This window comes from Myotis brandtii, unplaced genomic scaffold (assembly GCF_000412655.1).
Source record: "Myotis brandtii unplaced genomic scaffold, ASM41265v1 scaffold276, whole genome shotgun sequence".
NCBI classification, from domain to species: domain Eukaryota; kingdom Metazoa; phylum Chordata; class Mammalia; order Chiroptera; family Vespertilionidae; genus Myotis; species Myotis brandtii.
In genome coordinates, this window is record NW_005360509.1 from 20,703 (window position 1) to 35,855 (window position 15,153).

Genomic DNA, 15,153 nt, shown 5'->3' on the forward strand with positions numbered 1-15,153 from the left:
TCAGGGAGCCCCAGGAATGGGGGAGTGGGGCCGCCCTGTGGCTTGGGTTTAGCCTTTGGTGGCCGTTGGTGGCAATTGGTGGCCGTTGGTGGCCGTTGGAAGGTGTGGGCTCAGACCCGGGGGCGGAGCCATTCACCTGACCGCGTTGTGCAGCTCTGCAGGCGGCGGAGACCCACAGCCACCGGGGCTGCCAGGAGCGTGGCTCCCACGTGTCCTGCATAGATAGAGGCCTGGGCACCAGCGGGAGAGGTGGGTGGGGGGAGAGGGGGATGGTGCTGGGAAGGACGGGGGTCCCCTGGACATGCAGAAAGTGATGGGGGGGGCGTCCAGCGGGTGTTTCCAGTGAAGCCACGTGTCAGCCTTGTATGATCTTTTAGAAAGCTGGAGAGCAGACTAAAATAACCTTTATCCAGAGTGGGCTGGGGCGACAAGCGGAGAGGCTAAGGGGAGCTGTCCGTGAAGGCAGCCCTGCATGGGGCGATGGTGGGTCCGTGATGATGTCCCTGGAGTTCCTCTGAGACTGGGGGTCGCGAGGGGAGGCTGTGGGCCGCAAAAGGAAGCTGTGGTGTGTGATCCTCAGGTGAAAGCAGCTGAGAAGGGTGGGGCCTGGGCTGTGCGCGCTCTCGGGCAGGCTCCAGCCATGAATGTGGCCTTGGCCCCGGCGGGCTCTCTTCTAGAATTGAGGGTGTCATACACCTTTTCATTCTCTTGCTTAGAGGGCTGGGCCACACCCAGCAGATGGAAGCTACGGGAGGGCCATTTAGATGTGACTGAAGGTAAGGGTGCAGCTGCCCAGGGTAGTGAGCACCCCATTCCTGCAATCAGGGGATCCTATGCCACAAAGGCTGCGCTTACGGTGGGAAGAGCTCGGCTTTGGAAATGGGAGTCTCTCTGCTTATGGTCTCAGTTGGTCACTTAACTCTCTGAGCCTACATATCCTCATTTCTAAAATGTCGATGAGAACATTCTTGCTACCTCATAAACTGTGGCGGAGGTTAAATTTGAGAGCGAGCAACCCATGAACGTGCTTTACACAGTAGTGATGACAAGAACTAACAACGGCTGACTCCATCCCAGTCCTCTAAGGGGCTTCCCATCGGCAACTCCTCCAATCCTCACATCAGCTCTTGGTGGTGCACATATTATCCTCCCTTTACAAATGGAGATCTGGCTGCTGTGGTTTAGTAGCCGCAGAATAAGCTAGAGTTGACGCACACTGACTCCAGAGCCTGCTCTCAGCACTGAGCTGTAGCACCTAAATATTGCAGCACCAACTCCAAATTTGGGCAAGATACTGGACTATGTTTCTTCTCATTCCAGCGGTAAGATTTGCTGATTCTAGCAACTCTACCTACATGGTTATAGTTTAATTTCTCTGAACCAGCAATAGTCTTTTTACCTATAAGAGAAGCCTATCAATAGGCAAATATCCCTTGGGATGGTCAGAAGATTCAGACCAGGTGCCTGGTAACAAAGGCAGACCTAAGTAAAAAGACCATGGAGGAGAGCTGGCGAGGAGGTGACACTGAACAATTTGCCTCTCAACTAGTGATTCTGAGTTGTCTATGGTGAAGGACCAGTTTTGGTTTTTCTAAAATTTCCTATCGTGGGCTGATATTTTTATAAAATATTAGGAAAATGATTTACTAGCAAAATGACATGAAAAAACAGACATAATACAAACCCAGTTTTTAAAATTAAAAATGGCACAATAAACTGCATTTTATTAAGTACTAAAGGCCCAATGCACGAAATTCATGCAAGAGTAGGCCTTCCTTCCCCCGGCTGCCGACAGGCACTGGGGACCCGGGCTTCCCTCGCAGCCCAGGCTTTGTCTGGAAGGTTGTTCGGAAGGATGTCTGGTCTAATTAGCATATTACGCTTTTATTATTATAGATTATTAGAATAAATATAACAGGGACAAGAGAAAAGAATTTTAAATTAGTACACATTATGAAAGTATATAGGGGATATAGAGAATTCCTATTATACATTTTGCCATTGCACAATTGTGCTTCTTAATTCAATATCTTTTAAGGTTTATGACATGCCTTCTAGGGGGTAAAGTATATCAAAATGACTTTTATATTTTGTTTTAAAAACTCAGAGAAACTAGTCTCACAGAGTTATGTTAATTGTAGTGTAAGAGGAGATTTTTTTTAATTGCTTAAAATATTACAAAGAGTATTACATATGTCTCCCTTTTTTCCCCCCTTGACATTCCCCCGGCCTCCCCTACCCCCCAGTGTCTTGTGTCCATTGGTTATGCTTATATGCATGCATACAAGTCCTTCGGTTGATCTCTTACCGCCCACTCCCAACCCTCCCCGGCCTTCCCACTGTAGTTTGACAGTCTGTTTGATGCTGTTCTGCCTCTGTATCTATTTTTGTTCATCAGTTTATAATGGTCTTTATTATCCATAAATGAGTGAGATCATGTGGTATTTTTCTTTCATTGACTGGCTTATTTCACTTAGCATAATGCTCTCCAGTTCCATCCATGCTGTTGCAAATGGTAAGAATTCCTTCTTTTTTACAGCAGCATAGTATTCCATCGTGTAGATGTACCACAGTTTTCTAATCCATTCATCTACTGATGGGCACTTAGGCTGTTTCCAAATCTTAGCTATGGTGAATTGTGCTGCTATGAACATAGGGGTGCATAGATCCTTTCTGATTGGTGTTTCTGGTTTCTTGGGATATATTCCTAGAAGTGGGATCACAGGTTCCATAGTGGTTGCACCAGTCTGCATTCCCACCAGCAGTGCACGAGTGTTCCCTTTTCTCCACATCTTCAGCACTTGTCGTTTGTTGATTTGTTGATGATTGCCATTGTAAGAGGAGATTTTAAAATAGCTTCAGCAAGTTCAAGTTAATTCGTTTTTAACTTTGACCCAAAATAAAAGAGGTGATGCTATATTTTCAAAATTCATTTTCAGTCCATGAGTACCTGTTCCACAATTTATCTTGTAAAGTTATAGTTACATTTCAATTAAATTTTATTGAAATTACCTTTCAATGAATACAGAGCCATGATTTTCCAACCTATGGATCTATAAATGAAAAAAAAAACTTTAAATAATCTGTGAAATTCATAAGATATTTACAACTTTTCAGTTTGGCAATCTAATCTAATAATAAGGAATATGCAAATTTGTCCATTACAGCTTCACGTCATGACTGGATCAACAGGCTGTATCCCCGCCCTCCGCTCAGGCAGCTGCAAGGCTGGGGTTAGGATAGGATGTGATAGGAGGGGAAGGAAACTGCATGTGGAAGGGGGTGGCGACCACCAGGGGTGGAGCAGGTGGGCCTGGGGAGGGGCGGGGCACAGGCAGTGTGGAGTGGGGAGCTCCGCCCAGACGTGGGAGGAGGGCGGTAGCAGCCTTTGGCAGGGAGGCGCCCTCAGGTTCAAGATGGAGTGAAGGATGGTCTGAGGCCTTCTGAGCCGAGGCAGCGCCTGGGCGACGTGGGCCTTGGCCACCCTCGCTGGGCCGGGTGTCCCAGGCAGGGAATGGGAGCAGGACAATGGCGGGGAGACCGGGGAAGTGGGGGGCAGCAAACACCTGGCCGGGGCTGAGCCCTGGGCTGGGCATTAACGCCCCCCAACAGAAGCTTTAAGAAGGGAAGGAGGGAGGAAAGAACTTTATAAAAGAGTTAGTAGAGAGCAGAGTTAAAGAAGGAAAGAGGATGTGCGAGTAAACTGTACTGGGGACAGATTTTAAAAGTAGGAGTCAGAAAAAAAGATGAATGATAGTGAATAATTAGGCAGGTAGATATTAAAACAGTGGAAGTAAGTAGAGAAGGATGTGGATGAGAGATAAAGAGGGTGGAAGAAAAGTTTTAAAGGGGAGCAGGTAGAGTTTAAAAAGAGAATGGGAAGAAGGGAGAAATGGGGGAGGGAGCAAAGCAGGTCCAGGGGAGGAAGTGAAGAAAAAAATTAAGGTGGGAAGGAAGGAAAAGGGGAGGGAGGAGAGGGGCAAAGATAAAGGAAAGAAGGAATGTGGGGAGGGAGGGAGGATAGGAGAAAGATGGGAAGAAGGATGATGGAACAGAAGTAGGAAAGAAAGTTTATAAATGATGAGTCAGTAGGAAAAAGTGTTACATAAAGGAGAGAAAAAATGTGTGACAAGGAGAAGCCAATAAGGAAGTCAAATGCAATTGTGTGTGAAGGGGATAAGATTTAAAAACAAAGTTAATAGGGGCGACCAGGCCGGCAGGGGATGGCAGTTAGGGGGATCAGGCCAGCAGAGGAGGGCAGTTAGGGGGATCAGGCCAGCAGGGGAGGGCAGTTAGGGGGATCAGGCAGGCAGGTGAGTGGTTAGGAGCCAGAGGTCCCCGATTGCGAGAGGGATGTGCAATTGCCAGTTTAGGCCCGATCCCGCAGGGCAGTTGGATATCCGCCAAGGGCTCCCAGATTGGAGAGGGTGCAGGTTGGTCTGAGGGACCTCCCTCCCCCCCACCCCCCACCCCCGCCCACGAATTTCATGCACCAGTCCTCTAGTAATAAGATAATCACCTACTTCAATGATAGTCATTGTTAAAATGTGGAACATGTCAAAAATCTGTATAGCAATTCTTCCAAGCTCCTAACTTGTGTTTTGACCTTTAGTCATAATATATTCCTTGGCAAAACATGTTGCCATCCTTCCTTGTATGGAAGCATAAGCATCTTTAAGGATATTGAAGATAACAGAAAAATGAGCAAGACTGACTATCCAGTTTACACTTAAAAATATTAAAACCAAGCTAGTTTCTTGTATTGTAGAAACATGAAGAATTTGTGTTGTAGTTCAAACATTCTTACACAACTTTTCCACCCCATAAAGATCCTAACACAGCATGCAGTACCAGTTATGATTCAACTTCCATGTTATTACATAACAAAGGAATAATCTTAAATTTACCACATTAGGTTTTGCTGAGTCACTAAGCATACTTGTTAGTTCTGCTGACATATTTCATAGCAAGTCTTTTCTTCATGAAGAAAGTTGTAAATTGATTCTAGTTAGTTGCAAGCTCTCAATCTGAGAACCCAAAATGTTTTCTTCTCACACAGTTGTGCCAACAGAACAAACTTCTACTCAAAATTTAAATTCTAAAGTTGTCACAATGTAATCAATCCTTCATAGTTTTATTCAGTTCAGAGCTAGTTGTGTTTGTTAATAATAAATCTGGAAAAATATGTATCTTTTCAATATATATCCTGTTCAAATTACATAATACTAAAAAATTGTCATTTGTAACAATATCTGTGCAGTTGTCAAGTTGCAGTGAAAAATGAGTAGCTTTATATTCTATGAGTTGGCTTATATCTTAGTAGCCAGTTCCAAAACACATCAGATTAGAAAGTGGTACTTGAATTCTGGGTTTCACCCATTTCTAAGCAAACTCCCCAGTGCAGTCTTTTGACTCAGCAATTATAAATGGCTTTTTAGTCTTAACAACCTAAAGAACAATCCTAAATCAAACCCCCAAAAGTGTTAATATTTATGTATATAATACCAAACATCTGCTTCCATCTGCCTTTTTATTCAAAACTCTCAATTATTTTTTGTTTTGAATTTGATAAGTAAACCTCACTTAAGAACCAGTTGAATTAATGACTTCAATAGTCAGTGCTTTTCCATAAACTACACTATGGTTTTATCACTGTGCCATACAAATTACTTGCCTAATGTAGCTACTAAGTATTGTGTATTTATATTAAAAGTCTTAATTAAAAGTCAAAAAGATTTTAAAAACAAATTATCAGTGAATCATAAATGCATACAGATTATACAAGGTTGGGTTATAGCTGCCAAACCTACAAAGATACACATTTGAAGGAAGTCCTTCTATGCCCAACAAGTACACAGCTTGTGCCACGTGTCCCCCTGGGGACATTTGTCTGGAAATATTTTTGGTTGTCACAACTGAGAGAAAGGGGAAGTGCTATTGGCATCTAGTGGGTAGAGGCCAGGGATGCTGCTAAACATCCTACCATACCCAGACAGTCCCCACAACATAGACTTACCTGGCCCCATATGTCAGCAGTGTCAGGTTGAGAAACCATGGTTTAGTTATAGCTTTAAGTATTCTAAGGTAACATCTTCATGGATATATTTATAGAAATTGCTAACCCCGGGTATTTACTATATGTAAGTACTTACCAAAATCAATGAAACATTTCCAGTTTCCTGAATAAAATCTATTAGTATCCTGTGTAACAAAATATTAGATGCGTAGAACTACCAATTTGAGTATGCTGATACTCATACTTTTAGTAGTTTTTAGAGAAGTAGATTGTAATGTTCGTTTTACAATTTTCAGGTGAACATTCTGCTAAAAGAAGACTGTTCAGGAAACACACACTTTTCAATTAAGAAGGCATCGGTACACCTGAATAGTGCATACAGTCTGAATGGACACCAAGTTATCATTGTCTTTTGATGTGGTGCCCTGCAGTAAATGCTGGCGTTAGCTTCCGTCTCATATATTTCATCATATCGACCACTCAGTCACAGCCTAGCCTGCATCAGTTTCATATCTACTGAGGAGTTTTCAGGTGGTGCCAAAGTCTGAGGAGCTGCCTTCGTCACAAATTGTATCACTTCACCCACAGACCAGTGTGGAGGCTGTGGTGGAACCTTGCTTCAGTACTCTGAGGCCAGCTCCAGTCTTAAACTGGGATTTCGCTTCTCCTCAGAGAGAATCCCAGGGGCGGCTGAAGAAGAGCCCTCCCCCCTCTCACATGTGCTAACAGGCTGTGTGCAACTTGCCTGATGCTGTACTGGACCAGCTCCAACATGGAATGGAAACCCTGGACACTTGCTCTAATTTTAGTTTTACTGAAACCCCAGCTACACTTCTTCTATATGTGGACTAAGGGAAATAGGACTTCGGAAACCCAGAGATGTAATTCCATAGAAATAAAGCTTTCTAGCACATCTCATCCTGCCGCAGGGGCCTCTGGAAATGCTTATTCCAGTGGTTCCCCCAGAACCCCACTCCCTCTAGCAATGGGGAGAGAAGAGGCACGCTTTACCCTGTAAACACTTCTTGACTGAATGGAAAGCTGTCCATGGTAGAAGTCAATGGTGGTGTATTCAGCAGTGGTGATGAGCTTGATGTAGTAGACACAGGCTGAAAATAATTCCTTTGGTAAAGGTAAAAGTTTACGGAATTTCTCCAGGCCTGGCCTGGAGAGGTAGTTGGTTGAATAAACAGGTTTTACCAAAAGCCTTTGTTCTCAGGCGTGAGGGATGTCATTTCCTCCTGAAACAGTAGCTCTGCATCTGATGGGAATAACACTATTGTAAGTGCTCAGGGGACAGAGGAATAACATAAGATGGAGGCTTCTGAGAATGTCATTGGGCACTTCTGTTTCCTGATGTGTGTCTTTTGATGATTTATTTTTGTCATTTTTATCTTGAAAAAATGTTTTTCACTGAAGGAAGATGGACAGAGTATGTTCCCACCAGAGGAGGCAGCAGCCATGTCTTCTCTATGGAGGAATCCATAAACGGGTGTGTGTGGCCTGCCAGTGCGCCCCAGCCCTGGGGTCCCATCAGCAAGTGTGGGCAGCTATGGGGCTCTCTTCTGATCCCAGTGAGCACTAGGGTTTCCCTGTTTGCTTCCAGAGACACAGGCTGCAGACATCACTGCAGTGGTTGGCTCAGCAATGCCATCCTTGGCCAAATGGAAGGCCAGCGGCTCTGTCTAGCAACTTTACACAAGTTGAGATGTAGGAGAGCTCTTCTCTAGCCATCAAATGTGATTTAAACTTTGTCTCCTTCAATACCTGCAATAGTTGCTGTGCAGATAACATAAGGGTTCTTTCTGTTTATTGCTTCAAGTTTCATTCCCACTTAAATTATTTAAGACTGTTTTTGGGGAATTCCTCCTTAAAGAATGTCAAAGTTGTGACTCAAATCCACCTATAGTCCATCAGAGAAACATTGGCAATGATGACGCTTTCATCTGGAATCGCAGGGAAAGCTGAAGCACAGCACCCCCCGCTTCCCATGTGCTAACAGGCTGTGTGTCTGCAGAATCTATAAGTCTCCTACAATCATTTCTATTGTCACTACTGTCCAGTGTTAAGTGTGATCTAGCACCTGAAATTCCAGTGGCTGTGGCAATACATGCTGAAGCAACACAGTAAAGGTAACGTGCTTCCCTTTCAAATCAACTTTGAACTTGTTAGCTAGAGGCTTCCTGGACTGTGTGAAAGGAGCCCAGGAAGATGCTGTGCAAAGGAGACAGTCTTGATTGTCCTTCTAATACTTTTTTAATTAGTTATAAATAACAAGAAAGGAGCAAAGGGAAGTCAGACATTATAAGCATGTTTCCTGCAAAACATTGGGGAAAGGGGACTGGACATGGGAAGACAGACACATGCCTGGCAAGGTTGGGATGACATAGGGAAGGTACTTGCCTGTCAATCACACCTGGGGACAGAGATGGTTGGTCAGAAGGGATGTGTCCACTGTAAACACACAGAAATTTGGGATATATAATCCCCTCAACAAAGAAGGCTGTGCTCTTATGCTCTTGGATCCTCTTGGCATGCTTAGCTTGTGCTTCACATTTGGCTTCCTGGCATTCTCTCATGTGACCCATGACCATGTGGACCCCCCCACACACAATGGCCCAATGGACTGCAACTTGCCTGATTACTGGACCCAGCTCCAACATGGAATGGAAGCTCCACACTGACTGTAATTTTAGCTTTACTGAAACCCCAGCTACACTTCTTCTATATGTGGACTAAGGGAAATAGGACTTTGGAAACCCAGAGATGTGATTCTACAGAAATCAAGCTTTCTAGCATATCTCATTCTCCAACAGGGGTCTCTGGAAATGCTTATTCCGGTGGTACCCCAAGAACCCCACTCCCACCAGCAATGGGGAGAGAAGAGGCAGACTTTTCTCTGTAACACTTCTTGACCGAATGGAAAACTGTCCATGGTAGAAATCAATGGTGGTGTATTCAGCAGTGGTGATGAGCTTGATGTAGTTGACACAGGCTGAAAATAATTCCTTTAGTACAGGTAAAAGTTTACGGAATTTCTCCATGCTGAGCCTGGAGAGGTAGTTGGTTGAATAAGCAGGTTTTACCAAAAGCCTTTGTTCTCAGGCGTGAGGGATGTCATTTCCTCCTGAAACAGTAGCTCTGCATCTGATGGGAATAACACTATTGTAAGTGCTCAGGGGACAGAGGAATAACATAAGATGGAGGCTTCTGAGAATGTCATTGGGCACTTCTGTTTCCTGATGTGTGTCTTTTGATGATTTATTTTTGTCATTTTTATCTTGAAAAAATGTTTTTCACTGAAGGAAGATGGACAGAGTATGTTCCCACCAGAGGAGGCAGCAGCCACGTCTTCTCTGTGGAGGAATCCATAAAAGGTCCATCTTGGAGGGCACAATCCACACGGGTGTGTGTGGCCTGCCAGTGCGCCCCAGCCCTGGGGTCGCATCAGCAAGTGTGGGCAGCTGTGGGGCTCTCTTCTGCTCCCAGTGAGCACTAGGGCTTCCCTGTTTGCTTCCAGAGACACAGGCTGCAGACATCACCGCGGTGGTTGGCTCAGCAATGCCATCCTTGACCAAATGGAAGGCCAGCGGCTCTGTCTAGCAACTTTACACAAGTTGAGATGTAGGAGAGCTCTTCTCTAGCCATCAAATGTGATTTAAACTTTATCTCCTTCAATACCTGCAATAGTTGCTGTGCAGATAACATAAGGGCTCTTTCTGCTTAACGCTTCATTTTATTCCCACCTTAAATCATTTAAGACTGGCTTTGGTAATTCATTCTTAATGTCAAAGTTGTGACTTCAGATCCATTTGTAGTTCATAAGAGAAACACATTCATCTGGAACCCCAGGGACGGCTGAAGTAAAGCCCTCTTTCCCTCTCCCTCTCCACATGTCCTAACGGGCTGTGTGTCTGAGAAATCTATAAGTCTCTTAAAATTATTTCTGTTGTCATGACGGTCCAGAGTTAACTATAATCTGGTACCTGTAATTCCAATGACTGTGACAATACATGCTGAAGCAATACTGTTAAAATAACATACTTCTCTTTTAAACCAGCTTTGAAGTTGTTAGCTTGAGCAATCTAGGACTGTGTTAAATACTGTGAAGGAGCACAGATCCTAGTATGTTAATAAGCAGAGCTCCATTTGGAACTGTGATCAAGATGGCTAAAAATGCTATTGTTAGCACATCCTTCGAATATGGTTCCAAGTCGGGTGAGCTGATTCTTGCAGTTTCTAAAGCCAGAGGACCTAACACAGCCTGGATTGTAGCTTTGGGTATCCATGAGAGAGCAATACATATTTTCTCCTTAAAAATTAAAACCAACAAAAGACATAAAAAAAATGTAAAAGAAATTCAAACCAATAATGCCAAACTCATACAAGCAATAGAAATACCAATAGCATCTGACTTAAGAGTTGCAACAGATACTTCCAATCCAACCAAATCAAAAAGAAGGGGTTGAAAAATATCCCATGCAATTGAAATAATTTTTTGGACTCCAATCTTATCTATGGTCCAATTCACTCCTCCAGTGAAAGTCAACATTAGTGTGAATAATTCTCCAGCTCCATATATACTGATGCTATTGCTGACTAAGATGGCAGAAACAAACTCAAAATCAGGCATGCTTTCTTTATTGGAATATTTGTCTGATCTTCACTTGGAAAATATTGAAGAAAAATTCCCAAAAATGTTCCTAGCAGCACACCAATAATTATGTTCTTACAAGAAGTTAGGAGGTTATGAAGTATGCCACCTGTGGAGAAGACTATGCTCATGAATGTACCGAATCCAGTGATAGCCACAATGTCATCCAAACTACTAGCAGCTATTAGTAAGGTTGGAATGCCTTTCTCAATACCATATCCTTTTCCTTGGAAATGTAGCATGGAAAGGACAACAATAGCAGGAGAGACAGCACCTACCACAAAACCTAAAAGAAATCCCCATTCCCAGGGAAAATTCATAAGGAAGAGGGAAATAACAGCAGTCAAACATGCCTCCATGAGGCATGGACTCCTAGGCAATCTTAAACTCTCTTCAAATGCTTCAAAGCCTGTGGATAGAGTCCAAGTCCAGCTTTTATTAGGATAAGGGTAAGGGCAGTATTTCTTAAAGTTGAAGACCACTTGTTACTATTATGGATGCGCTCAGTGATATATGGAGCATTCCTAATGGTAAAACCAGCCAATAACATCCCAAAAAGAGGTGGAAGTGGAGGCACTGAAGGTATTCTAATGACTTCCAAAAGTTTCCCCCCAATTAGGGAATAATAAAAGACAATGAAGAGTCCAAATAAATTTTCATCAGGGCAATGACCAGGGCTTGAGATTGACCAGATTGTAAACAATATAAGAAGTAAAACTCCAGAAAATACGGCAGGAGTAGTAGGGGCTGGCAGACCAGGCTCTCCTGGATAGGGAGCACCTAACACCACTGCGGACTCTCCCCGGGCTGTGGGACTCTGGCATGAAGCCCACGCCATCTTGAAGGAGAGAGTGGCCTCTTCTAGGAACTCACCACCACCACCACTCAGACAGGCCTTGGACACTACCCACGACCTGGCAGCCACTCCAGCCAAAACCCTGCTGCCCCACCCACAGACCTGCAGACCTAAAGGTGCACAGCTCCCACAGCAGTAAGTGCGACATCCCTGCTCCCCAGCGGCAGACCTCTGGACTCCACAGTCGCATATTTTCAGCGCACAGGCCTCCTGAGCCCACCGCTCCACAGGAAGCTCTGGGGTGCCACTGTAAGCCCCTGTTGGGCGCGCTTTTATACAAACAAGGACGCACTTCCCCGGCAGTAGAAATTCTGAATTCCCTCTTCCTGGATACCTGCCCACAGACACCTGGGTCGCACGGCTTCAGTGCCAGGGCCCCTCAGAGTATGTCAGTGCGCTGCGCTGGCAAATGCACCGCGGGTGCTTCTGTGAGCCGCCACAGGGCGCACGTGTATCCAACCACGGATGCAGCAGCAAAAACTGAGTCTTCCCACCCCACAGCTGCAGACCTCTGGGCACCACAGTCGTGTTTTTCCAGCGTGCCGGACCCCTGAGCCCACCGCTCCACAGGCAGTCTTGGGTGCTGCTGTAAGCCCCCGCTGGGCACATGCGATTTCAAACAAGGGCACAAGGCAGCAAAAATTGGGACATCTCCCTCCCTGGCTGCTGACTTCTGGACACCACAGTTGTACCTTTCCATCATGCAGGCCTACTGAGCCCGCTGCCCCTATAGGCGGCTCCTGGGTGCCTCCTTGAGCCCCGGCTGAGCATGTTCATATCCTAATAAGGGCTCACGGCCCCGGCAGTAGAAGTTTGGACTTCCCCCTTCCCGGCTGCCTACCCACAGATACCGTGGTTGCATGGCCTCCTGAGGCCACCACCCCAGCAGGCAACCCCCGGGTGCCTCTCTGAGCTGCCACTTGGCGCACTCATATCCAATCAAGGACTCAAGGCCCTGGCAGCAGAAACTTGGATATCCTCCTCCTCCTCCTCAGATGCTGACCTCCGGTCACTGCAGTTGCACCAATCCAGCGTGCAAGCCCCTTGAACCCACTGCCCCAGCAGGTGGCCCCTGGGTGCTTCTCTGAGCCACCGCAAGGCACAACCCTGGCTGCTGGCATCCAGTCCCCGCAGTAGCACTGCTCCAGCACAAGGGCCTCCTGAGCCCACTGGCCCAGCAGATGGCTCCTGGGCAGCTCTGTAAGCAGCCATTGGGCATCCATATCCAACCAAGGTGCACATCCCCCAAAGCAGAAACTGGGACTTCTCCCTTCACGGGGCCGGTGGCACACCACAATCACTCCGATCCAGTGTGTGGGCCCCACGAGCACACCCCTGGCAGACAGCTCCTGGGCCCCTCTGTGTGCTGCCAGTGGGCGTGTGCCTCTCCAACCAAGGGTGCATGGCTCCCTCAGTAGGATCCATGACATCCCCCTCCTGGCTACTTACCTATGGACAGCCTGCTGCTGGATCCTTAACCCCTTTCATGATTCAGAGAGAGAAATCACTTTGGCCAGAGTCCCACTGCCTTAATCACAGACTACGAGACCCCCGCCTCCCACTGTCACAGGCTCTGGGCCTCTCATAGTGAGTTGCAAAGTGATGCTAATCCAGCAAGAGTCACACCACACAGGCCAAAGTCACAGTTCCTGAGCCTCAGGTCCCAAGACTCCTTCCTCCCAGGCCATGGACTCTGGGAACCCACAGTGAGCACATAGCAGTGAGACCTCAGACAACCTTTTCCACAAGAGCCGGAACCACAGTCACATCCAAAACTGCTTGCACAACGAAGCTGGGGGTGAGTCACATTGCTAACCCATGATGAGACTTCATCCACGAATAAGAAACTAACATTCAAGATCCAACTACATCAAGAGAACCCAAATAGCTCAAGTAGAGAGCTCCGATAGATTACCAAGCCCAGGAGACCTGAGGGATCACATCAGTAGCACCACCCTCAAAAGAACCTGGGTAGCAAAGCAGTTGGATCTAGGGCACAGAAACAATTGAAACGTTATAGCAAAATATGGGGAGACAGAAAAGCAATCCCCAAAGGAAAGAAAAAGAAGACCACCAGAGAGTTAAATGAAATGGAGGCAAGTAATATGTCAGAGAAAGAGTTCAGAGTAATGGTTATAGCAGGGGTCCTCAAACTACGGCCCGCGGGCCACATGCAAATACAAATATTGTATTTGTTCCCGTTTTGTTTTTTTACTTCAAAATAAGATATGTGCAGTGTGCATAGGAATTTGTTCATAGTTTTTTTTTAAACTATAGTCCGGCCCTCCAACGGTCTGAGGGACAGTGAACTGGCCCCCTGTTTAAAAAGTTTGAGGACCCCTCCTCTAAAAGGACAGTGATGTCAGTGACGCACAAGCCTACAACTGTGAGGTAAATTCAAGAAGAGAAGTCAGTACCGGCCGGTGTGGCTCAGTGGTTGAGCATTGACCTATGAACGAGGAGGTGAGGGTTCGATTCCTGGTCAGGGCACAGGTTGAGGGCCCAGGTTGAGGGCTGGATCCCCAGTATAGAGGGCGTGCAGGAGGCAGCTGATCAGATTCTCTTTCGTCATTGATGTTTCTCTCCCTCTCCCTTCCTCTCTGAAATCAATAAAATATATTTAAAAAAGAAGAGAAGCTGGGCCCTTGCAAAGCAAAGCAAGGAATAGAAAACCTGTTTGAAGAAATAATGACAGAAAACTTCCCTGATATTGGCAAGAAAAAAAAATACGCAAGTCCAAGAAACACATAGAGTGCCAAACAAAATAAACCCAAAAAGACCAACACCAAGACACATCATAATTAAACTGGCAAACATCAAACATCAAAAGGCTGCCAGAAAGAGAAAGTTACCTACAAGGGATCTCCCATTAGAATATCAACTGATTTCGCAACAGAAACACACCAGGCCAGAAGGGAATGAGTTCCTTTATATATCCTGAATCTGTCTTTTGTCAAATATGTGCTTTACAAATATACATTTTTTCCTGATCTGTGGTTTGCTTATTTGATTTCTGAATGATCTCTGGATACACAGCCATTTTAAATTTTGTTGGTCTAATTTATCATTTATTTTCTAAGCATTGCTGTTTCTAAGAAATCAGTTGCCCATTTCCAAGTCGCAAAGCTATTCTCCTTTTTCTTCTGAAGGCCTTGTTTTAGGTTTTTAAATTAGCTTTATGATCCATTTTGGCTGAATTTTTGTGTATACTGTGAGGGGGTCAACTTTTTTTTTTTCATATTGACATCCCAATTGTTCTAGTACTATCTGTTCAAAGTTTCCTTTCCACATAGGATACTTTGGCACCATTCATTCTAATTCAATATTGTTCTTTTCTTTGGTAAGATTACTTTAGATATTCTAGATCAGGGGTGGGCAAACTTTTTGACTCGAGGGCCACAATGGGTTCTTAAACTGGACTGGAGGGCCGGAACAAAAGCATGGATGGAGTGTTTGTGTGAACTAATATAAATTCAAAGTAAACATCATTACATAAAAGGGTACGGTCTTTTTTTTTTTAGTTTTATTCATTTCAAACGGACCGGATCCAGCCCGCAGGCCGTAGTTTGCCCACGGCTGGGTTAGACCATAGGCCCATGCACCAAAGGGTCACGGGTTCAAATGTTA

The 15,153-nt window shown here is 45.2% G+C and overlaps 1 pseudogene; it reads right to left on the bottom strand.

The window, feature by feature from the left end:
• Positions 1-10,112: 10,112 nt before the first annotated feature.
• LOC102260112 lies at positions 10,113-11,508 on the bottom strand (annotated as a pseudogene).
• Between the last annotated feature and the right edge of the window lie 3,645 nt (positions 11,509-15,153).